Source organism: Pinus tabuliformis, chromosome X, assembly GCF_031772625.1.
Source record: "Pinus tabuliformis cultivar Carrire ecotype Pingquan chromosome X, CPIR1, whole genome shotgun sequence".
NCBI classification, from domain to species: domain Eukaryota; kingdom Viridiplantae; phylum Streptophyta; class Pinopsida; order Pinales; family Pinaceae; genus Pinus; species Pinus tabuliformis.
Genome location: NC_142308.1, coordinates 1,089,484,440 through 1,089,509,488, shown reverse-complemented (window position 1 = coordinate 1,089,509,488; position 25,049 = coordinate 1,089,484,440).

Sequence of the window (25,049 nt, the reverse complement as noted above, 5' to 3'; positions counted from 1 at the left end):
TTCATCCACCAAGCTGTCAAATCATTGCATATTAGTCTAAAAAGAGCTTATGAAATGGTTTCCTAACTATGTTTATGACTGTTGTTTGATTTAGATTTTTGTTCAAACAGCTGCGGAAACTTGTCACTTTCCGCAGCCAGCTCAAATTTCCGCAACCATTTTGTTAAAGGCTATGTTACAGGTGTCCAATGGAGAAACCGGCCACATGGGCAAGCTGCAAGTGACGTGTACCCTCATTTCAGCCAAATCACTCATAAATGGTCATGGTCAACAACGGTCAAAGGAAGGGCCAAACAAGGAGTTTTGTGGTGGCACGGCTTTGTTTGGCCACGTGAAGCTTTGCATGGCATGATCCTCAGTTTCCGGAGGTATTGGCACACCTATAGATCAGCCCGTGAACTGAATCGAGCAGCCACCACTCCATGGATTCAACTATCATGATGACCATAACGCTAGATCTCAGGCCATGGAGATTTACGTGTCTCTTGGCAGCATAAAATCTAGGAATTAGTTGCAGCATTTTCACTTATAAATAACGCGTTGGTATACGCTGGATAGTTAGCTTTTCAGATGTAATTGACTGTTGTTATCAGCCCACTGTACTGTGCTTTACTTTGTCTTATTACTGTACTTTAATATATGAGAAGACAGCATTCCTGAATTCGATTTGTGACTAAGTAATTTACTGGCTGAGGTTGCACAGGGCCACTGTACACCAAAGCTCTGTATAGTTTCTTACTTGCTTTCATTTACTGCTTTTATAATCATTGCTTGTATATATTGCACTGTTCTGATGTTCATTGTTGTCCATATTTCCTTTATGTTTTTTCCACAACTGTTAGCTGATCAGTGCTTCTTTTACAGGTTTTTGTAGGCAGCCCGGGCAAATTTACATATTTCTGATAACTACTAACATGAGATCATCTTGTCCTTTCTACTGATTTTCATTTACTGAGTTTAATTCTAGCATTGTCATTTCTTTCATTTTTGTTTTGCTTATTTACTTTTCTGCCACTTAGATAGACATCATATTACTCATCTGTTTATGATTTCTTTTATATAGCCAAGCGACTCAATTAGTAAGGAATCATGATATTACTTGTTGTAGTATGATTTAGTTTGCTTTCCTGCAAGTTAGAGATTGAATTACTTATGTCATTTTCAAGAGTTGAAATATGAATGAGTAGTTAAATCTTAGTTTCCTTTTATGCAATTTAATTTCCTGCAATTTAGATATCATATTACTTAGCTTGTTTATGATTACTTCCTATAGCCGGAGCGAGTCGAAAGGTGAAGGGTCAGAATGTGGGTTGAAGTAGTGTGATTTAGTTTTCCTTGATTTCAGTCTTTGAGTTGCTTTAAGTTCAATTTTTATTTTCTTTTTTCATACAACAGTAAGGATACTGGGCCATTGTCACTAGTTCACTGTTTTGGTACATTTACTTCCTTTTGAGAATTGATTTCATTACAGTCAGTTTGAAACCTTCTTTTTGAGAACTTTTAAGTTTGCAAAATCATTGTAGAAATCACCATTACCATCCATACTTAACTTTCAATTTCGCCATCTCATACTAGGGAATCCACAGAAGATAAACCCAAAAAAAAAACTCAAAAACGACAAAAGATTAAGAAAACGGTTATCTTGCACATACAGTGCACTTCACTTCATCAGTTTACGACTCCCAGATTGACATTTTAAATAGCAATTTAGGACACACTAAATTGACCAAATAGATATACTCCAGAAACAAAGCCTAGATGAAGAACAAATAAATCCGATCATATCTTGTAATGCATTGGCGGGAATTACCACTCCTCAAACCATCAAGATAGAAGGAAAAATCAAGAAGAAAAAGGTAATAGTGTTGATTGATTCAGGAAGCACCCACAATTTTATTCATTGTAAGGTAGCAAAAGAATTGAATTGCTTCCTATATCCAACACCAGAGTTTCAAGTGATGATTGCAAATGGAGGAACAATAAATTGCTCTGCAAAGTGCCATAATATCAAGCTATCCATGGGAGAATATGTATTGACTAGCTCAATGCTTTCCATTCCAATGGGAGGTGCTGATGTTGTACTAGGAGTCCAATGGCTACAATCCCTGGGTACAATAGCTTTTAATTTTCAAGAACTTTTCATCAAATTTTCTACGGAAGGAAAGGAAGTTGAATTAAGGGGTATTGCAGGGAAACCAAGAAAGATAATCAGCTCTAATAGTATGACAAAGCTTCTAAAAAAGGAGCAAAGAGGTGTAATTGCACAATTATGCTCGCTAGATGTTTCCACATCGGAATCATCTATTTCTGTTAGATTTTAGGCTTCTGTGGGAGTTTTTTTATTCATGATCCGGATTAACCACAGTCTTCAGTTCATTCTGCCAACGTTTCAAACCCCAAAGGGGGTCCATCATCAGGACAAATTAGAAAGAATAAGAATTCCATTCTTATTCTTTCTAATTTGTCCTGATGATGGACCCCCTTTGGGGTTTGAAACGTTGGCAGAATGAACTGAAGACTGTGGTTAATCCGGATCATGAATCATCTATTTCTCTATATCTCCAAAAAGTCCTGGACAATCATTCCAAGGTATTTGAGACTCCCAAAGGTCTCCCACCTATGCGTGATCATGATCATGCTATTCATCTAATTCCAGGAAGTGTTCCTCCAAACATCAGGCCGTACAGAGATCCCTACGTCCAAAAGAGTGAAATTGAACGTATGGTTGCAGAAATGCTAGAGGCTGGTATAATTCAACCGAGTCAAAGTTCTTTCTCTGCTCCAGTAGTATTGGTGCACAAGAAATATGGATCATGGCGCATGTGTCCGGATTATAGGGAGCTCAACAAGCTCACTATTAAAGATAAATTCCCCATTCCTGTCATTGATGAATTACTGGATGAATTACATGGATCAATTTACTTCACCAAGTTGCATCTTCATTCAGGATATCATCAAATCAGAATGAAGACTGAAGACATTCCGAAAACAAAATTTAGAACTCATGAGGGTTGTTAGTGTCAGTCTTTCCAGCCTTCCTCCAGTGATCAAATATGCTCTTACAAAGTGATTTTGAAGTGTCAAGGTCAAATTTTGTCATTTCAGTGAGTCTTCAAGCAAAATTTGGTCACTAGGCATTAGGTCTAGGGTTTGCCCAAATGTCAGTCCATGTCACCATTCAGCTGAGTTTATCATCATTCGTAGGGTTGTCATTATCATGTCAGTGTCTAATGAGTCATTTCACACCTTGTTCATGCTTCAGTTGCACCTAGGCAAGGTCATTTCCCTCTCCTAGGGTTTTGAAGGCAATTTCTCTTGGATGGTCAAATCACCGGAAAAACTTGTTTCCTGATGTTCATACACCTTCCCCTATCCTTAAAGTACCTTATCAAACACTTCCCATCCCTTAGATCCGCCAAATTCCTCATTTTTGCACAAACCCTAGTTTCTAGCTACAACCTGGCAATTTTCTAGGTTTGGCCTGTGTTTTGTCCTTTTCAACCCCTTCCCCTCACTCAATCTCTGAGATTCCACTTTCCCCTGCTTCCTAACATCCCTCCCCACTCCCAAAAATTTCCCCAAGAATTTAGAAGCCCTCTATCCCCTTCATTTCGCTCCATTTCGACAAAATCCCTTGTTTCACACATCGGGACAAGTTTCACTCAAAAGTTGTTTCTGAGCAATCAAAGATGAATTTTGAAAAACTGAGAGAGGTTTTTGTCCACAACATGACAAGGAAGAAAAACCTCTTTCACTTTTTACACAGGTGTCATGGTTTGAGAGAAATGTCAAAAATACCGGCGAGAACGAAGGTGCTCCAAGGACGGTTGGCCAAAGCACAAAAACGAAGGAAAACGCCCGATCCACTCCAAATTTTGGCCAAAGCCTCTTTGACTGAGCATGGTACTTGATTGGGGACTCCCAGCCCAAATTTCAAGAAATTTGGAGAAAATTTTGTCATTTGTGAATTTTTTGTGCAATTTTACAGGTTTTGGCCATTGGAGTGGTCTCACCCCGCGCGCGACCACTCGGGGGGACAGCTCAGAATGAGAAAAAATTTGCATTTTTGGAATTTTCATGCAAAAATACACTTGCCTATGCATGGGGTCAAATTTTTATGGAGATTTGGGCTTCCAAAAGCTCAAAATACATGCAATTTTTGACTTTCTACCCCTATTTAGAGTTGCAGAAAGCTGCCTTGGGAGAAATGACTTTTTAGGGGTCAAATCAACTCCAAATTCAGAAATTCCAGTGGGGTTGGAAAGTAGACTCACAGACCTTTCCAATGAGCTATCTTGCACCTGATTTGGACACCATGAAGGCCCTCAAACACAGCTTCCAATGCGCGCGACCACTCCAAGGGAGGGGCGCGACCACTCAGGGAAATTTCACCATTTTGACCATTTCGGCCTGCAAAACTCAGTTTTTACTTTGGTTGACTCTTAATGCATGTAAATGATGGATTGTTGGGTAATTTTCATGGCACATGGATACATTTACTCTCCTTTAACACTTCTAGAAGTTTCCTTGATGTAAATAGTGAATATTAAATGCATGGATGGGTTACCTAAGTTTTAGAGGCAAGTTGTTTTGACTGCCTATTATCTAGTGCTCAGTTTAGAATTAGTTCAAACTGCTCCTAGGAAGCTGAGCTCGACCCCTAGAGGTGGGGAAAGGAGTTAGATCATCTATATTATGCCTTTTCTTGCTCATTTTCATGGTTGGACTCTTGAGGGAGAAGCTCCTATTGTATATTTTACTTGTATCTCTGCAATTTGAGGAAAAGGAAGGCCAGGGTTTTGCAGACATCATTGTGGATTCTTGTGGATTATTGTGTTGATGGTGTGTTTCCTACTTGTCATTTTAAGTGTGTTTATGTGTTCCATCTCTTATTCTATTGCTGCTAATTAAACAAAAGAAGTGATAAAGTTTGAATTCATGCATGCCATGCTCAGCTTTCAATTTTGTTTAATATTTATGTTTTCCACTGTCTAAAGAGGATTCAAAGTCATTGTTTGCCCTCTTTAGCTCCCTCTCTTTCTTCCTTGATCATCCATCTCAGCTTAAGGCATCAGCACAAACTCCTTCCTTGCCCCAAAGACCCACCTGCAAAAACTGAGCTCAATCCCCACACCCTGAATTGCACTCCCTCCAATTGCCACCAAAAACCCCAAAAAATTTAAATCAACCCTCCTTATCAGTTTACTAGCCTAATATCAGTGTTCCTAATTGGGTCAGCTCATCCTATTGAAAGATCTACCGAGTTTGACCGGAGAGAGCCTTCTCATACCCCGTAGGGCTAGCTACGAGGTGAAATGGTTTGATGTTGCCTTGAAGGTTTACCTTCTTCAGCCTAGGGTGAAATCTCAAGCGCTAACAAGGGTCATTATGAATTTTTGGTCATGCCTTTTGGCCTTACCAATGCACCTTCAACATTTCAAGGTTTGATGAATTCAATTTTCAAACCATTCCTTAGAAAATTTGTGTTAGTATTTTTTGATGATATACTAATCTACAACAAGTCTTGGAAGGATCATGTTGAACATGTTGACAAGGTGCTACAACTATTGAAGGAGAAACGATTATATGCAAAAAGATCCAAATGTTTCTTTGGAGTCCAGGAGGTGGAATATTTGGGTCATATTGTGTCTCATGAAGGAGTTAAGGTAGACCCTAGCAAAATTAAAGCCATTAAGGAATGGAAAATACCCACATCCATAAATCATCTACGAGGATTTCTCGGGTTGACAGGTTATTATCGCAAGTTTGTTAAGAATTATGGGAGAATAGCAACACCTCTAACAACATTATTGAAGAAAGATGCATTTTCATGGACTCTAGAAGCAACAAAGACCTTTGAACATCTTAAAGAGGCAATGTGCCAAGCACCAGTCTTAGCTACATCGGACTTCACAAAAACCTTTATTGTGGAATGTGATGCTTCAGGAAATGGAATTGGTTCTGTTTGTTGAGATTGCAACAAGATGATGGAGCTTAGTGAAAAGTGTCGCCTTCACTAAGTGGGCCCGCAGGATATTTTTGGTGCAAGTCTATTTTTAGACATATGGATCATGTCTATGGATTGCAGGTTGTTGTTTATGGATGATTGATCAAGTTGGGAAAAAAATAGATGGACTTCTATTTTTGATGAAAGTGTGAGTGATCACAGTGTGAGTGATCAAAGTCTATTTTTAGATTGGCTGTCAAAAATAGAAAAGTCAAATATTATTATCTCACAATAATATTTGGACTATAAACTTAATCTTATTCTCTTGGAGCACTTCAGTTTGAGCTACAGAGGTGGCACATGCAGCTGTCAGAAGGAAATACGCTTTTCTTATGAGTCAGTTGAGTTGTTGCATGCATGACTTCAGTTAGAACTCAATCAGTTGAGTTTGGTGGAGTTGATTGTGGAGTTGATGGAGTTGTGTTCAGTTTAGCTTTGTTAAACTGGTTGTATTTAGTCTAACTGGCAAATAGACTAGAGATGAGTTGGGTGAATTAGTTATTAATTAATTCACAAGTTATTAACTCATAATACAACTAATGAATACATCAGTTAACTCAGTTTCATGTCAGTGCATGTTCAGTTCAACAAGGACAGGTGGTAGAGAATCAGATTGCTATCAGTTGTGACTATAGTTGTGCACCAGATCTTGCACAATCAAGGGATTGAGTATGCCAATGATTTTGCTCACGTATTTGCCCACATTATAGCTTGTGATCACGTCCAACAAAGTGTGAGTGACTATTTTGCAGGTGAAAAACGAGTTTGGTGAGCCATTATCATCAGTTCTTGAGTAGGTATTGAGCAGTGGAGGCAGGCAAGCAGTGGAAGAGATTTGGAGATCAGATCTGAGCTGTATTGTGTGTAACAAAGGTGGAGATACTTGTGAGAAGTATTATGTTGTGTAATGTTACATGAATCAATCATTAATATACAGATAGTTGGGGTTTTTAGCGAGATGCTTTCCCCGGGATACATACTGTGTTAATGTGTGAATGCTCTTGATGTTTTATTGTTATTGATGCTGCTATATTGATGATCAACGTAGAGGAGCTTATGTATTGTGTATGTATTCCGCAATAGTACATGATCAGGATAATATCTGTTGAATATGTGTTAAATTATTCAAAATTTCTACATGGTATCAGAGCAAGCTAGATAATTGTAGAAAAAGTTTCTACATGGTATCAGAGCTGTTGATCATCATATCTACTATTCAGGAAGTGTCTACATTCTATTTCTCTAGGCAGAGCCTGTAATCGGGCCAGGTAGCCTCTGGATTCATCCTTCCTTTGGAAGGTGAAATATCCGGTAAAAGCCCATACAGTCAATCTCTGTACGAGAAATATTGTGTTCTCACGAATTCTAGATCGGAAGCAGTTGAGTTGGAGCTGGTGGAAATTCGAATTTTGCAACAGTGTTGTTGAAATGTCTTTCAACAGATTGTGAATGTTATTCCAAAGCAAGAGCGACCTGGCGCTCAAGGATAAACTCGGTAACAATAAAGGTGAGAATGGATCTTCATCAAAGGTATCTGATGAAGAGAATTGCGCTTTGGCTGCCAAAGCAAAGAAGGGGAAGAACAAGAAAGCTTCTCATTCCGGTGCGAAAGGCAAGAAGCAGGACATGTCCAAGGTGAAGTGTTTTCACTGTCACCAGCACAGACACTATGCCACAAATTGTCCGCAGAAGAAGAAGAACAAGCAAGCTGCTGGATCTACAGGGGGAGAGGTTTTAGCTTCTCAGTTTGAGCTTGATTTTTCATTGATCGCATGCTTGGTTTCAAGTGTGATGGGATCAGTGTGGTTCTTGGACAGTGGTGCGTCTTTTCACATGACGGGAGATAGAGATTTGTTCTCTGATCTGGAGGACAAAGATCTTGGAGTGCACATCAAGATGGGCGATGATGGTAGATACAGTGCGACCAGTATCGGTACCATTTCCTTTGAGAGGGAGTCTGGTAAACCCTTTGTATTGAAGGAAGTCATGCATGTTCCAGGATTGAAGAAGAATCTCATCTCAGTGGCGATGTTAGAAGACAAGGGGTATGATGTTGTTTTCAGCGAGGGAAAGGCCTTCCTGCGCAGCAAGACAACTGGTGAGACTCGTAAGATAGGGGTTCGAGTGAGGAACCTTTATCAGTTGCATGTAGATGGATGCGAAGCAATGGCAGGCAAGGCAGAAGGATTGGTGAGCCGGGATGATGGCGAGTTGTGGCACAGGAGATTGGGTCACCTTCACCATGGAGCCTTGAAGATACTGCAGCAGATCACTAAAGGGCTTCCTAAAGGCACACTTGCGCAGTCAGATCAGTGCAAGGGGTGTACTTTGGGGAAGTTTGTGAAAGCCACCTTTCACGAGAAGGATAGTCGCGCCATGACGATCCTTGAGAGAATTCACACAGACGTGTGTGGACCTTTCTCAGTTGCTTCGACAGCAAAACACAGGTATTATGTGATTTTTGTTGATGATTTCTCTCGTAAGTGCTGGATCTTCTTCATGCAGAAGAAGAGTGAGACATATTCAAAGTTCTGTGAATTCAAAGCACTGGTCAAGAAGGAGTCGGGGAAGAAGGTGAAGGCTCTTAGGAGCAATAATGGTGGTGAATACATCTCGGATGAGTTCAAGGATTTCTGCAAGTCAGAAGGGATTCGTAGAGAGCTCATAGCTCCCCATAACCCACAGCAGAACGGGGTAGCTGAGCGGAAGAACAGAACGATTGTGGGTGCTGCACGGGCAATGTTGCATGATCAGGGCCTACCCCTTCACTTGTGGGTGGAAGCATGCAATACAGAAGTTTATGTGCAGAACCGTTGTCCTCATAGGATACTTGGCATGAGTACACCTGAGGAGACTTATTCTGGTAAGAAGCCTGATCTTTCTCATTTGAGGATTTTTGGTGCTAACGTTTACATGCAAGTGACGAAGGATGCCAGGAAGAAGTTGGAGCCGACCGCAGAGATTGGGATATTTGTGGGGTACACTGATACGCCCCACAACTATCGTGTGTATTTGCTAGACAGTGGTAAAACTGTTGTGCGACGGGATATAAAAATTTCAGGAGGAGAAAGCCATGAAGTGTTCGCTTGAGAGGGAGCTACACTTGCATGCAGATGAGGAGCTATTAGTTCCTAAGGATGAGCTTCAGGACGTGGATCAGCCACAGGATGAGGTTCATGGAGTGGAAGAGACCACTCATGCAGCGCCAACCATCAGAGGGCGAAAGTGCTTGACAGAAGCTAAGCGACTGGCTCAAGATGCAGAGAAAGTTGTAGGACCACCTACAGCCCAACGCAGGCAGAGACAGTCACCTGATCGGTACACTGGATACATGGCTCTTATGAGAAAGTGTGTTGTGACTGAGCCATCCTCTTTCGAGGAAGCTGTGGAGGATCCCGCATGCGTAGACGCCATGGTGGAAGAGTATGATTCTATTGTCAGAAACAGTGCATGGGAGATTGTTCCTAGACCAGAAGGGAAATCAGTGGTGGGTTCGAGATGGATCTACAAAGTTAAGCAGGCAGCTGACGGGAGTGTGGAGAAGTACAAGGCAAGATTTGTTGCCCGAGGCTTTTCACAGATTGAGGGGATCGATTATGAGGAGATCTTTGCACCTGTCGCAAGGTATTCTTCCATACAGACGATTCTTGCTCTCTCAGCGCAGATGGGATGGCACATTCATCAGATGGATGTGAAGACTGCGTTCCTCAATGGAGTCATTGAGGAGGAGGTGTACATTGAGCAACCCGAAGGCTTTGAAGTCTTCAGCAACGAGTCACATGTGTGCAGGCTCAAGAGAGCGTTGTATGGGTTGAAGCAAGCACCACGTGCTTGGTACACACGGATAGACAGCTATTTCACAGGACTTGGATTCTCCAAGAGCGAGGCGGATCCGAACCTATACCAGATTGTGGTGGAGGGTAAGTTGCTTATCATTGTACTGTATGTTGATGATTTGATTCTAACGGGTGATGAGCTGTTGATACTGTCATGCAAGAAGGATCTTGCTACAGAGTTTGAGATGAAGGACTTGAGCCTCCTTCACTATTTCCTAGGATTGGAAATATGGCAACGCAGTGGTGGATTATTTGTTTCTCAGGGCAAGTATGCTCGGGAGATACTGGAGAAGTTCAACATGCATGGCTGCAAGCCTGTTGATACTCCTCTTCCTGGAGGTTGGAGGAAGGAGGATGCCACTTCGGGAGAAGAAGTGGATGCCACTGTTTATCGACAGTTGGTGGGGTCGCTGATGTATTTGGTCAATACACGACCTGATATATGCTATGCAGTTAACCAGCTTTCACAAGCTATGGTTAAGCCTACCAAGCTCTTCTGGAAGGCGGAAGGCGGGCAAGCACGTATTGCGCTACTTGAGAGGCACATCGGGATATGGTTTGTGGTACAGACAGGAGGATGAGGTGAAGCTATGTGGCTTCACGGATGCAGATTGGGCAGGGAGCCCAACAGACAGAAAGAGCACATCAGGAGGGGTCTTTAGTATTGGATCGACAACAGTTTCTTGGTACAGCAGGAAACAGAGATCCGTGGCACTCAGTTCAGCGGAGGCCGAGTATATGGCAGCAAGTTTGGCTGCATGCGAGGCTATATGGATGAGGAAGATCCTAGTTGGTTTGTTCGGTTCTCATTTGGATCCTACTGTGATTTACTGTGATAACCAGAGTTGCATTAAACTCTCGGCTAATCCTGTATTTCATGATAGATCTAAAAATATTGACATCAGGTACCATCATATCAGAGATTGTGTGCAGCGGAGGATCATGTTACTTTCGTACATTCCAACAGAGGATCAGGATGCTGATATTCTGACGAAGGCTCTCACCAGGAGAAAATTCGAGTACCACCGAGGCAGGATAGGGGTTGTTGATAATCCATATCTTTTCGAGAGGGAGTGTTGAGATTGCAACAAGATGATGGAGCTTAGTGAAAAGAGTCGCCTTCACTAAGTGGGCCCGCAGGCTATTTTTGGAGCAAGTCTATTTTTAGACTATGTCTATTTTTAGACATATGGATCATGTCTATGGATTGCAGGTTGCTGTTTATGGATGATTGATCAAGTTGGGAAAAAAATAGATGGACTTCTATTTTTGATGAAAATGTGAGTGATCACAGTGTGAGTGATCAAAGTCTATTTTTAGACTGGCTGTCAAAAGTAGAAAAGTCAAATATTATTATCTCACAATAATATTTGGACTATAAACTTAATCTTATTCTCTTGGAGCACTTCAGTTTGAGCTACAGAGGTGGCACATGCAGCTGTCAGAAGGAAATATGCTTTTCTTATGAGTCAGTTGAGTTGTTGCATGCATGACTTCAGTTAGAACTCAATCAGTTGAGTTTGGTGGAGTTGATTGTGGAGTTGATGGAGTTGTGTTCAGTTTAGCTTTGTTAAACTGGTTGTATTTAGTCTAACTGGAAAATAGACTAGAGATGAGTTGGGTGAATTAGTTATTAATTAATTCACAAGTTATTAACTCATAATACAACTAATGAATACATCAGTTAACTCAGTTGCATGTCAGTGCATGTTCAGTTCAACAAGGACAGGTGGTAGAGAATCAGATTTCTATCAGTTGTGACTATAGTTGTGCACCAGATCTTGCACAATCAAGGGATTGAGTATGCCAATGAGTTTGCTCACGTATTTGCCCACATTATAGCTTTTTCTCACGTCCAACAAAGTGTGAGTGACTATTTTGCAGGTGAAAAACGAGTTTGGTGAGCCATTCTCATCAGTTCTTGAGTAGGTATTGAGCAGTGGAGGCAGGCAAGCAGTGGAAGAGATTTGGAGATCAGATCTGAGCTGTATTGTGTGTAACAGAGGTGGAGATACTTGTGAGAAGTATTATGTTGTGTAATGTTACATGACTCAATCATTAATATACAGATAGTTGGGGTTTTTAGCGAGATGCTTTCCCCGGGATACATACTGTGTTAATGTGTGAATGCTCTTGATGTTTTATTGTTATTGATGCTGCTATATTGATGATCAACGTAGAGGAGCTTATGTATTGTGTATGTATTCCGCAATAGTACATGATCAGGATAATCTCTGTTGAATATGTGTTAAATTATTCAAAATTTCTACACTGTTCTAATGCAAGATGAAAGACCCATTGCTTTTGAAAGTCGTCCAATCAAGGGAAAGTTTTTAAGAAAAGTTATTTATGAGAAGGAAATGTTGGCAATACTCCATGCACTTAAGAAATGGAGACCCTACCTAATGGGTAGACACTTCAAGGTAAAAACCGATCATGATAGCCTTAAATACTTTTGACAACAAAGATTATCCTCTGAAGAGCAACAAAAGTGGGTCACGAAGATGTTGGGTTATGACTTTGAAATCATCTACAAAAAAGGGAAGCAAAATGTGGTGGAAAATGCACTCTCAAGAAAGGATGAGGATGTGGAAGCATTGTTGTGCGCCATTTCTATTATCCAACCAGATTGGATAAACGAAGCAAGGGAGGAATGGAAGAATGACAAAGAGGTGTGGGCACTTATTTGAAAATTACAACAAGATTCTAGTACGTCTAGTACATTTAGCTGGCAAAATGATTCGTTATGGTACAAAGATCGCTTATACCTCTATAAGAATTCCCAACTAAAACAAAAGATTCTTATGGAATTGCACACTTCTCCCTTAGGAGGGCACTCAAGATTTTTAAAAACTTACCACAGGGTTAAGAAGGAATTTTTTTGGGATGGCCTTAAATCAAATATTCAAAAGTTTGCGGCTGAATGTTTGGTTTGCCAACAAAACAAAGTTGAAACAATTAAGACATTGGGTCTATTACAACCTTTATCCATTCCAAGCCAACGTTGGGAGGAGGTTTCAATGGATTTTATCACAGGTTTACCCAAGTCTGAGGGAAAGAGTGTCATCATGGTGGTAGTTAACAGACTTACCAAGTATGCACACTTTTGTGCATTATCACATCCATTTATAGCCAGTACAGTTTCTACTGCATTTATGGAAACAATTCAAAAGCTACATGGAAACCCAATTATTATTGTAAGTGACAGAGATCCCATTTTCACTGGAAATTTTTGGACAAAATTATTTTCTTGTCTTGGTACTCAGTTAGCTCATAGCTCATCTTATCATCCTCAAACTGATGGGCAAACTGAGATAGTAAACATATGTTTGGAAGGATATCTTTGTTGCTTTGTATCTGATAAATAGACACAATGGGTCAAATGGTTGCCTCTGGCTGAATGGTGGTATAACACTTCCTTCCATACAGCAACAAAAATGACCCCATTTATGGCACTTTATGGGTATCAACCACCATCCATCACATCATATTTAAGAGAAAATTCTAAGGTTCAGGCAGTGGAACATCACATCGAACATCAACAGCAAGTCCTCCAACTCTTAAAGGATAACCTCGTGTTGGCACAAAATAGAATGAAACAACAGGCATATCAACATCGCAGTGAAAGAAGTTTTGATGTAGGTGATTGGGTATTCCTACGGCTACAACCATATAAGCAAATGTCCCTCAAGCAAGCTAAGAAGGATAATAAATTATCACCAAAGCATTATGGTCCGTACAAGGTGTTGCAAAAGATTGGTACTATGGCATACAAATTGGAGCTTCCTGCAGCTTCTCGATTGCACCCAGTTTTCCATGTTTCATGTTTAAAGAAGGTTATAGGCGACAAGCTCCCAATTCAAACAATATTGCCAGAACTTGACGAGGAAGGAAAAATTATATTGGAACCGGAAGCAGTCACAGAAACAAGAACTCAACAGCTACGAAATCGTTCAATTTCAGAGTATCTTATCAAGTGGAAGAACTTATCCGCTAAAGATTCTACATGGGAGGATGAGAATTTTATGCAGAAGTATCCAGAACTACTCAAGCGTTGAGGACAACACTTTTTTGAAGGAGAGGGGCATGTTGGGTCCCTATAATACTAGTGATTACCCCATTACTATTGTAGTTATACCCCTTATTAATATTGTTGTGCCCCTATTACCCCATATTGTTATTACTGTGCCCCATAGAATCCCTCTATTGTTATTTTTGTGGCTTTATATTATTATTGTTAGGTCGGCTAGATTATATTGTGACTCCTTAGACTCCTATATATAGAAAGGAGGTTTTGTCATTTGAATCATCCAAGAATTTTTCATTTATGTAATGTAAAGGAGGTTGCCCCCTCGAAGAGGCTGAATTCTAAGGTGTTGACCTATCTTTTCTATCTTTTCTTGAGCTGGTTTCATAATAGAAAATACTTCTTAACCAACTGGAAATCAGTGTTGTCTTGAAAATGTTTGATAAAATCTTCCTTTGTCAATGGCTTATGATAGATTCTTAATCAATGACCATTCAAAAGAAAGGTGGTCCTTTCTTCATCAATATTTATGATCCTAACTGCACCATTATCAAAGACTATTTCAATCTCATAGGGCCTAAGACAATGAGTTTGAAATTTCCCTTGGAAATGAACTTTGAATCAAAAAGTAATGCCCAATCTCTTGGATGGAACTTTCGTTCTTTGATATATCTATCATGCCATCCGGATCTCTGTTGTTGAACTAGATTGGTTCTTTGTATTTCATATTTTCTTATCTCATCAAGTTCATTTAGCTGCTCCATTCTTTGTTTTCATGCCTCTGAAAGATCAAGACCCAATTTAACTGTTGTCTTGAATGTTTTTACTTGAAACTCAATAGGAAAAAGGACTTTCTTCCCATAAACAAGTTCATAGGGAGTATGCCCTGTAGTGTTTCTCCATGTGGTACGGTATGCCCATAAAGCTTCTGGAAGCTTTTCTGCCTAGTCTCTTCTATGCAAATGCACAATTTGGTGAGAATTACTTTATTGGTGGACTCCACTTGTCCATTTTATTTTGGATGGTATGGAGTGGACTTCCAATGTTTGATTTTGTACTCCTCCATTATCTTTTATACCAACTTGGATGTGAATTGAGTACCTTGATCTGTTACAATTTCCCTTGGGACACCAAAACGAGTAAATATATCCTCGAAAAGAAATGAAACTACAACATTTTCAGTAGAAAAAGGAAGTGCTTTATCTTCTACCCATTTTGTAACATAATTAGTGCAAACAAGAATGTACATTTTCTGTCTCGATGGTGGATTGATTGGACCAACAAAATCCAAAGCCCATTTTTCAAAAGGCTCAATAAGTACCTGAGGCTATAGAGGAATTTCATCAGAGGGAACAAGTTTCCCCATCCTTTGACAACTATCACATCTCTTGACATACTCCTTGGCATCCTTAAAAAGGGAAGGCCAATAGTATCCTAAGAGAAGGACTTTGTAGGAAGTTCTTTTGTCAGTGAAGTGTCCTCCACATGGCTCATCATGACAAGCTATTAATATCTCTGTTTCTTCATATTCTCTAACACACATTCGGATGATCATATCTAGCCCCGGTTTATACAATTCTTCATTTATCCATGAATAAGATGCACTAATTTGAATTACCTTCCCTTTTTCTCGAGGAGATAAATATGATGGTAACTTCCCTGTAGCCAAATAATTAGAAATATCTCCAAACCAAGGTGATTTAGTATATACTGAAAAATTCATCAGAGAAATTGTCTTCTATAGGTACATCATTATTATCATTTTGAATCCTAGAGAAAAAGTCAACAACTCTATTTTGTTTCCTAGGCCGATCCAAAATAGTGATGTTAAACTCTTGCAACAACAACAACCATCTTGTAATTCTTCCATTAGTGACAGGTTGTCGAATTGGTTTGGTATTTTCTTTAATGGAGATATGATGTATACAAGTATTAGGATAAATTACCTTCATGTCAGTATATTCCCATGCATAGGCCAAGGAATGTTCTTGTAACATCTTTATTAATTCTTTCTTTCGAAATTCTTCCAAATTATTATTGATATTTAATTTTTTTCCTTGAAATATTTCAATTGTAAGATTTCTAAATTTTTTCATGGAATGCAAGGATAGTTGACGAGATGATAAATATTCAATATTGCATTCTTCTTGAAAACTTTGACTAGATTCACAATATGATGAAGATTCATTATTTTCCATTAAATTCAAAATTTGATCTTCTTCATCTATTTGTGAAGTAGTAAATATTTGTCTTATATCAATATCATCATATATCCATTCTTACTTTTCAACTTCTATTGTTGTTTTCACAAGTGGATACAGTGTGAATTTCTTTGTTGAGCTCCCATCAGAAATAAACATATCACCAGATCTACAACTTATAAAAGCATCGACTGTAGCTAGCCATGGTCTTCCTAGAATCAATGGATGTCCTCCTAAGTTATTCTTGGGTGTTAAAATCATAAAATCGGCAGGGTATTCCAATGAATCCAAGGATACATATATATCTTCTAATATATCATCAGGTTTGATTACAAATCTATCTGCCAATTGTAACAGTGTAGGTGTATATTGAAGATTAGAAAGTTTTAATTGATTCATAGTTTGTTTACTTATGATGTTTATAGTTGCTCCTAGATAAATCAATGTATTTGGGATCTCTACACCATTGATGTTTGTTTTCACAATGGGACTTTCTGGATCAAGATATTTCTGAATTGTTGTCTTACCCATCATGATATCTACAATTTTTCCAACTAGTTGGATTCTTTTGACTTATTTTCTTTTTCTTCCTAGCCTTTTTATGCTTAATTCCCTAATTTTTTTTGCAAAAAATGGTATTTCCTTAATGGATTGTGGCAAAGTAATTTTTATGCAAACATTATTCAGTTCATCTAACATGTCATAATCAAGCAATAAAATTTGTTTTTCTACCCCTTCATCATTTTTTAATCTCTCAAGAAAAGGTGGTTTTAAAACAGATACTGAAGGTTGTTCCATAATAGGAGTTGAGTTATTTGAGTGTGTTGGAGTAATTTGTTTTTGAGTTTTTTTTCTTTTTAATTAAGAGACTTCTCTTCTTTAGAGATATTTTCTTTTTCACTTTCCTGAATAACAACTGATGGGGACTTTTTCTCTAATGTTCTACCAGATCTAGGTTGAACATTGTTTAGATCTAGTGGAGTTATCATGTAAGTTTGGAAATTTTTCCCTTCCATATTGTAAACAGGGTGTGACTTTTTATTATTATTCAGATTTGGAAGTGGTTGGGCAGGAAATTGGTTTGGTTTTTGAGGAAATGATAATGAAAGTTGAGGATTCAAATTGTAGGGTTGAGTTTGTTGAACAGGCTGAGGGTAATATTGTGGAGTAAAAATACGATATGATTGTTGAAATTGTGGAAATTGAGGATATTGAGGGTATTGAGGTTACTTTCCATAAGGATTTTTCCATCCTTGTGACCAAGGTTATGGCCAAGATTTCCAAGGCATTAAGGCAGTCCAATTACTTTGTGATGGTTGTGCAAATGGTTGAGTGTTAAAACCTTAAGTTGTATTTGGTTGTGGATTCTGCCAGGGTCTTTTAGCAATAAAACAAAGAGGGTCTACCTAATTTGGTAGTCCTTCTTGATAGATAGCTTTAAGACCTGGTATTGACGGATATTCTTTTGTATCATGATTTTCCGCACATATAACACAAGTTTCTACACTCTTTAAATCAATATGACATTCTCTCAAGGCATGTTTCTTTCTGCACTCAGAGAAAAAAAATGGATAACATAACATTTTTAGCTTTTTTCTTGTTTTGTATTTAAAAGGTCTCAATTTGTTCACCAAGATTCCCTAAAATATATGTTTTAAAACTATCAAGCAAATTACCTAATTCTGCTCTACTTACTGTCCCAACGACAGATTTATTAATCCTTGATAAAAGAGGATCTCTTGGATTTTTCCTAGTTCTTGCTTTACCTCTTGAAATGTGTATGCATAATTCACAAATTTCTCCAAGTGACAACTGAGAAATGTCTCCCTTACCCATTAGATTGAGAAGATCAATCCACTCATCTCTGATGGATTTCAACAAGAGAGCTTTCAAAGTTTCCTCAAATAGATTATTCATTTTTTCCCTTTCAACATTATAAGCAAATCTTTCAACGAAGTATTCAAGATTTTCATCTTCTTTCTGTACCATTTTAAAGGCTTCATCCTTAATATTATGGGGCATACAATAGTCCTCATATTTCTCTAAGAATGTAGTTTTCATTTGTTCCCATTTTTTTATGGAATTTATTCCTAAACTCATAAATCATTTTAATGTTGCATCTTTAAGGGCTGCAGGGAATAATTTCAACTTTTGAGCATGATGTAGATAATCATATGATCTACATAAGACTTCAAATTCGAACATAAATGTTTCAAGATCTTCACTCCTTAGTCCATGAAAGTTTGGAAGGATAGAGGGTGAGATATTTTCCATTGTCACAGTTGTATTTTCATCTAGGATAGGAAATACAAAGGGTTCTAAATTTATATCTTATCCTCTCCCTCTTCCTCTTCCACCTCCCCTATTTCACCATTCAAATTATGTACCTCTCCTTCCCCTTATCTAGCCATTGTAGATTATTCATAGCTAATATAGGGTTATGGTTCCAAAATTGGGTTTTCGGCTTCCTCTAGTTCCTTTGGTTCTTCTATTAATGGTTTTTTAAAATATTTTTCTTCTTCCTCTTATTGAGCAGGAACTTCCAGGTCTTGAGCTAGAAGTTATTCTCCAGTTGAAGATAGGAAAATTACTCCTCTTGGTAGAGATAAGGGATCTTCTTCTTATATTATGGATTATGTTGATGAAGTTGGTGAATCTCTAGGTTGGATTTCAGACCTTAATACCTCAGGGAGTTTGTGTTTGCCTGTTATGGATGGAATTCGAGTTTGTGTAGGTTGTGTGGCACTACGAGGTCGTGGTGGGGTGAGTTATGTTGTTGGAATTAAACTCTTACCTATACCTACAAATATACCCCTAGAGTCTCTTTCCCTATTCATATCATGTTTTTGTTTTTGTTTTTATTGTTTTTATTTTTATTTTTATTTTATTTTTTTATTTTTATTTTTATTTTTATTTTTATTTTTTATTTATTTTATTTATTTTTTAATCAAAAATGAAAAAGACAAAGACTTCTCTTTACACTTCCCTGGAATGGTTACAAAGTGTTTGTCAATTTAATTGTCTGTTACATAAATTATTGCCCAGAGTTGGTAAACTTGTGAAGTGCAAGTGCACTATATATGCTATAAGTCCTTTTTATTAAATCATATTATTAATGTGCATGATTGAGTTATTGAAAATTACTTCTAAGGATGTTTTTCATTCCTATATTACTCTTCAAAGAAAATGAATTTAACACATTAAATATTCCTAAAATTTCCTCACTCCTTTCTAATGAAATAAAAAATGTCATTCACACTTGAAAAATGAAACTTAAAGCAACTCACACTATCTTATTAAGAAAACTTAAGTGATATATTGCAACATAAATTTAATCTAAAAGCAGAATTATTCATTTGACATTCTAACAATCCTTTGCATAAAAACTAAAATGAAATTAAATTCTATTCAAAATGAAAACCACACACATTTACTCATTAGAAATCATCCATGCTTTGAAATGAAAACCATAAAGAAATCACACATGCTTTGAAATGAAATATTGTAAAATGAAACTTATAAAGAAATCTATCAAGCTCTGAAATGAAACACTCTAAAATCATAAAGAAATCTATGAAAAGTATTTACACTACCATTAACATCATTATAAATCAACTTTAAAAAATAATGTTTAGTGAAATATTGCTATCGCTATCTGATTGAAATCAAGACTTCAAATAAATTCTAAAATGTATGAATAACTGTAATGAACGATAAAAAAAGATATGAGAATGCAAAACTTCCACTGTTTGCAGTGGCCCTCCACAAACAAGCGATCATAGAAATTCAATCGAACAGTCAGCTACGCATAAAAACTTCAAAGGAATTTCTTCATTAAACATAGTCTTAAAACATTACTGTCGCATACATAAATTAACCTTTTGTTCATGTTTGTTGCACGATATTTATAAAAGCCCATATCAATAATTGTTCGAGGATTTTACGCCTAGCTTAGCTAACAAAGTTCTAAATCAAGCTTCTAACAAATATCACGATATTGTTTCTCACGGTTTTCTATTTGGCAAAGAAAATCATGAAGCTTAGGAATTTCAAATTCTCGCTTGCCTGTTCAACAACAAGTTGACATTTCCCTTTGACCACGAAATCAAACAATCCTTTGATGATTTGGTTCAGATGAATAGGAGGAAATCATTAAAGGGATCAATCTCCACCTATCCATATCTTTCTTCTCTTAGTTGGCACCTTTGATCTTGGTAAACCATGGAATCATCTACAGAAACATAGATTAGCTGCAAAATTGTGTGAATTTGCTAGCTAATACAAATATTAACTAAAAAATAAGGAACATTATTAAATATGAAAGATAAGACAATTAAATACCTTACCATGTCAAAAACCTTGTAGTTTTATGCCTATTGAGTTGATAATGATGGTCAAGGAAAGGAAAAATATGTAAGGTAGAGTGTCAAAATGAAGCAATCATGAGGCTCAACACACCCATGCGCCCAAAAGCTCCTTTTTCCCCTTTTGAGCGAACTAAAAAGGCATGAATAGCAAATATACATGGATCATAGTAGAATAGGATATCTTTAGGCTAATAGTTGCTTGTCATGAGTGATTATAGATACAGGTATTCCAGAAACATCATGGCAAGTGTACATGAGGAAGATTGGGCAAAGATAACAAATAAAGGAAGCTGGAAAAAGAACCAACAACACAACTGAAACCTGGTGATAGAAGCACCCTAAAGACTACAAGATTGAAGAACCTTTGGAGGGTGAAAGTGTTATGATCAGAAGAGAGAAGATATAGTGGCAACAATGTCACCATTGGAGAAAGTCCATGTCACCAATCACTATTAGTCTTAGCCATCCAAGATAGTGACATGTCTAGTCTCATCATATGATGATGTGGAAGTCAAAATGTATTATTGTAACTATTGTAAAAGACAAACAAGTAGAAGTCCAAGAGTCATGGAAGTCCAAAGGACATGTAATACCAAAAGTTATATGTAATTCCAAAAGTAATTTGGAACTCCAAAGGTTGTAGAAGTCTAAAGGTCACTAGAAGTTAAAAAGTCAAGAGTCATGAGGATATGAAAGGTCACTCCTCAAGTTATAAATAGATCCTCATTTCTCATGTAAAGGAATTTTAACCTTGTCTTCTTCCATAAGGCATTATAGAGACAGAGCTGGTACTTTTGGGAAGCAAGTAGTGGCTTTAATGCTCCACTATTGGAGCTAGTGGTGTTCATTGCATTTATGTATCTTGGGAATTTTCTTAATATTGAAGCCTTTTGGTTCATGTTTGTTTTCATTAAGTACTGGACTAGTTGAACTATTTCGGTTACTTCAGTGATCCTTATTGGAAATGTGTTGTTTTGCTTATAATGATCGTCACATTGTGAACTATTTTGCTTGATGTTAGATGAAGCTTTCTCTCTCACGTGTTTCTCCATTAGGGTATTACTATTAGTTCTCTCTTGAGAGTCTCACTTCATTTCCCCCCTTGTAGTAAAGGAACCTAGATACATCAAAAATCGAACATTCACAAGTCACACTCACTTGCTCATTCGGAAGGATATTTTCACTTCTCCCTCACGCTAACAGTTAAATCCAAGGCATATCTTTAAGTAAATTACAGTTTGGTTGTATTCTGGATGGGGCTCCGACTCCAAATGGTGTGAGGTCTAATTGGTACTTCACATCAGGGATACCCACTATATGTTGGTGGTATCCAATGCTGTCAACATTTTGGCGCTAGGAGAGATAGACGACATACTGTGCCCATTAAGTCTATTTTGAATATCTTATATTAAATGGATCTTTCCCAAATCTTAGTCCCAGGATGTTTTTCCAAAGAGCTTGATCTTGGTATCTTTGTGGATGTTATTCATAACTTGTCTTAATTTAAGTTTGATGGCGAGGGTGAATTAACCCTTCATGAACATATGTTTCAATTTGTTCATTTTTTCCTTTCTAATGGAATCCATTGTAAAGATGTCATGGCTAGATTATTCACCCTCACATCTGAAGGTTGTGTTAAGAAATGGTATCATACATTACTTGTTGCTTTTGTCCATTCATTCAAGCAACTTGCGAAGGAGCTTCATGAAGCCTTTAGCGGGTATGATTATCAAGATGTATGTGATAGAATTGATTTGCTTAGATTGGAACCTGGTGAATCTGCAAAGGGTTTTCTTAATTGGTTTCTTCATCTTTTATATTAATTTCCTGAAGGAATGGTTGATTCAAATTTCATTATGGAAAAAATTCAGAATTTGATTCTACTCTCTTTCAGATATTTTGAATCTGAACCCCCAGATGATTCTCTCTCCCCAACTTTGGCTAACCATGAGACACCTCAATATTTCGAGGAGGAACCTATTATTCCTTTTGTTCCTTGTCCTCCTCTTTTTCCAATACCAATTTGGGTGCCCCCTGGTGATGATGTTAAAGTTGAGAGATCTGAAAATCAAATTGTTGATTTGTCCATTCAACCTCCATCCAATTCTTATGATCCAAATCCTACTTAGGAAAAACTTGAGTGGTTCAGTAATTGTATGGAGCCTAAAGTGAAAGTTGATCCTTGGGTTCCAAATATCATATTAATGTACATAAGTCTAGTCTTGAATCTTATCCAAATGAAAACTCGATTGTCTCTAGGGATACTCTAAAACCTCTACCACCTATGTTTCATGACTCCTTGTTTCTTGATCCAATTGTTTCACCTACTTCAATGCATAATGATGTTCAACCTACTATTTCAAGCAGTAATCAAGAACATGGTGGTTGTGTTTCACATGTAGAGGAGAAAAGTGTTGAAGATATGTCTTATATTTCCTCCCTCTTTCTAAATGATAATCTTGCCTTCTCGATTGATCTATGATATTCTAATATTGATAACCTGTCAAATGATTATGAACCTCACATCCTAGTTGATACTTTGGATGACCATAGCCATGATATCCATGTTTCTGTTAACACATATGGTGGTAAATATCGAAGTATATCAAATGATATTTTCCCTTCTTCCGAGGGCTTGGATTTGCAAGGTATCAATTCAGAATATGTTTCTCACAATTTAAAATCCCCATTTGTGAATTGGGATGCTCTTCTAATTCATAATGATCCTGAAACTTATCTAATTCATACATCCTTGGATGAAAAATATGAAGTGGTATTTTTTTAGGTTTTTGAACCTTTGGAAGATCCCGGTCAATCTGAGTGTCATATTGGTATGCCTATATTTGACCATTATACTAGTGACAACGAATTTGACTTGTTGCTCTTTCAATTTCAATCTGATTTAAGTACAACTGGTGCTCCTCCTCCCAAGTCTTTCAATCCTTCTTCACCTTTAGCATACTATTCATTGTACCCAAATATGTTTGATAAGTCTGTCACACCAGCAACCCCTCTAAAACCTTTCGATCTTTATCCAGCTAGTCATGGTTGCAATCGGGTACAAGATGGTGTGATATTATAATTAGAGGATGAAAAGTTTAAACATACTATTCATAATCTATTCAACTATAAATCTTTCGTAAGTAAGGAGGAATGTGTTCCAGCGCTAAATGATCAAGGGATTTTCCCCATGGATGTATCTCAATTTTCTATGCATCAAGAGCCTAATGTGTCTAATCTCAAATATGATCAAACCAATGGCGTTGACAATGTTTTCATTGATACATATGTTAATAGTGGTGCATGTCTACTTGTTGATGTTTCTAAGCTACCGAAATTTGATGATCCACCTTCAGAAAGTTCTGAGACCTGTCAGGAAGTCGAGGCACTTCAACCCATTCTGATGGTTATGTCAGGTCCTCACAATCTTGTTGAGATCTATGAACTAAGTTGGATCTAATTTTTCACTCATAATTCTTTCCTTAATATCCATCCACCGGTTATGAGTTCATTCTTAAAGGACTCTTAGTATTTTCAAGTTGATCTTCATCATCTCCAAGATGTAATATTTTATTAGATGAAGAATTATTGTTTGGTTAGTTCCTTTTAATGTGAATCCTTTGGCTTAGACTGAGGTTTGGAAATCCCATCTTCCACAGATATTTATAACCTAATAACCTATCATTTTGATGATTAAGATAAAGGACATTTTGGGTTGAAGGGTTTTTCTCTCTTAAACTCTTCCAAATCTGATTATCTTATTAGCTTTTTTATTTTCATATCATGAAGCTAAATATATTCATGGCACATTTTCTCTTCTGGAACAATTGTAATTTATTCAATCATTCATCCAACCAAAACACTTGTGTTAGAAATGAGTTTGATTTGTCATGTGCTTCTAATCTTTTGTCAACTCTGTATTCTGATTGGTTTCCTGGTTCTAAGATGTCAATAATTATCTTAAATTTTCTAAGATTTCTTATTGTTGACTTTGCATGCAATTAGATACAAAGGGAACCAATAGAGAATCGAGAATCCTCTATGTTAATCGACCAATCTAATAGTAATACCAAAGATTTTCGTTGCAATTCAAATACATTAATCGAAAATTCATTTTCCTATAAGTCCCAGGGTTTTCAAATTGGTTGTCTTGAATATCAAGATCCAGTTGTTGAATGGTTAGGGCAATATTACATGGAAATATCTTATGCAAATAACAATTTTTGATCCATTTTGATGTTTGCAAGAACTGAGAACATAGATGAATATGCGTTCACAAGCAACCTACAAGGTTTGTATAATCGAATTTTCAAACAACAAGGTAAAGTTCGAAACGAGATCAAAAAAGTTATTATGTCACATCCTTTTGGTAATAAGCTAGACCTTCAGTTTATTGTGCAATTTTTCAAAGTTCTTATCTTTTCTATTGCACATAGGTTTATATTGCTTTTAATTGCTCATATCTTTATGGTCGTAGGTCGGGATTGAAGATGGATACATTGGAAATATCATTACACTTATCCCTGGCCTTTTAATTGGTTAGGTTAGGAGTAGGATTATTTGCATTCAGCTCCTCCTGCATTTCATCCACCTTCTGTGCTTCTATCTATC